We start from the raw sequence: 1,943 nt of genomic DNA, 5'->3' as shown, positions 1-1,943 counted from the left end.
CCTGTTCAGAATTGCTTATGGCTAAATTAGGGTTAGAGTGCGGGTTTTTGATGTCTTTGATGTTTTTCTCTTTCTTTTCGAAGAAGTGGAAATACTTGTATGGTTGCCGCTTACTGTGCCTGCCTCTTCTGCTGAGGCTGAAAGAAATTTCAGTGGTCTTTGGCAGTTAAAAACCTGGCTTCGCAACACAATGACAGTCTCGGCTCAACAATGTTGCTGTGTGTCATATCCACAAAGACAAATTGGACAAACTAAATTATCACATTTGGGTCCTTCACTTAGGTGAGATCAGTGCACTGTTACATGTTTATGTAGTGAGAGAGATGACAGAAACAGCGGAAAGTGTGCGCATGTGTGTATTTGTGTGTAGAGACAGTGAGAAGACGGTGTGGTGTGTGTTGTGTGTGTGTTGTGTGTGTGTGTGTGTGTGTGTGTGTGTGTGTGTGTTTGCAGATAGGTCCATGAATCACGTCACAGAGGCCATTGTCTTTGATAATGATGGAATAATATCAGCGAGCTGTAGGAATGGTATTCTCAGAATGATGACAGGTGTTAGGATTGCACCATACATGATGTTGACAAATGTTGATTAGCTATTGCAACCATTTTGAATTGGGTTGACTCCAAAGGTTAACCAATTTTAGATGTACACTATGATTTTAAGCAGTTTTCTATGCAGTAAGCAAAGATCTCATACAATGTTGCTTTGAGTATGTGCTGGGGATGACACTTTTGACCAAATTTTAGCCTAGAATGTGTAAAATTGACAGTTCAATAGCCATTTTTGTGTTTTCTAGAATCAGTTGGCTGTGGTGGCCATCTTAGACTGAGTTGAATGGAAAATTTAATCTGCTATATGGTTACTTTCTAAAAGTTTCATTAACAACTATCTAGTGATTAAATAAATATTTTGCTAACAAATAGACACACAAACACACACACACACACTCAAACACAGGCAAAAAAACACATTTTACATACATGCATTTGCCTTTTGGCTGTAGGTGATAGATACTGCATGTCCCTTTAAAGCAATTATGACCCACATTTTTTTGTAACTTGATAACAATTCAACACACATACACAGAAACTAAATTAGGCCTATTGGAAAATCATTAACTTATATATGTTGAAAACTTTGATAAAGATAAGGAAGGAAAATCTTAAAAACAAAACAAAAAAATTGTTGTTTTTGTTAAAGCTTTGAATATGGAAAGTAAAACACTGGTGGAATCCTTTTATAAACATTTACAGATAAAACTCATTAGGGCTGAAATGTCCAACACTTTACCAACCCTTATGGGCACTGCTGTATGTTCTGCTTAGTCTCATTAAACACTGTATGAAACAGAGCAGACGGAGAAAGAAGGCGGAGTACAAGAAAGGAAATGGGATGTTAAATGGGTTGCCTACTGGGAGATTTGGAGCCAAAAATAGAAATAACAGACCTCTGATTATGCTCATGCAGGGTTTCCCCCAGTGTATTTTATACACTGGGAGATTTTATAACCGCCAGGCTTTGCTGAGCCTGCCGCCAGACGAAGCTCCGCTTGTTCATTATAAATACGTCATTTTTTTATACACTGTTTTTCCCACCCACACCCCAAAAACCGCTGCCTTTATCTACTTCACCGCGTGAGGGTACACGTGCCAACAGTGACGCAATCGCGCTGTCCCCACCCCTGCGCGAAGCTCCCGCATGGTGTCATGTTGTGCACCTTTTGTTACTTTGGGAGGACCTTGCGTGCCGTGCTCCATTTAACCATCTGCTGTCTTGGTGGATTAGAGGAGGATGTCCCATGTTTGGTGCACCCTTGCAAAGTCCAAACGGGCAATTTTGTGGCGTTGAAGAAGACGTGGCCTTTGAAGACGTTTTTTGTTTCTGAAGCCCTTCTCTCGCAGATGCCGTCTGATGGTTATTGGGCTGCAGTCAGCACCAGTAA

The sequence above is a fragment of the Kryptolebias marmoratus genome, linkage group LG7 (assembly GCF_001649575.2).
Source record: "Kryptolebias marmoratus isolate JLee-2015 linkage group LG7, ASM164957v2, whole genome shotgun sequence".
NCBI classification, from domain to species: domain Eukaryota; kingdom Metazoa; phylum Chordata; class Actinopteri; order Cyprinodontiformes; family Rivulidae; genus Kryptolebias; species Kryptolebias marmoratus.
Note: the sequence above shows the minus strand (reverse complement) of the source record.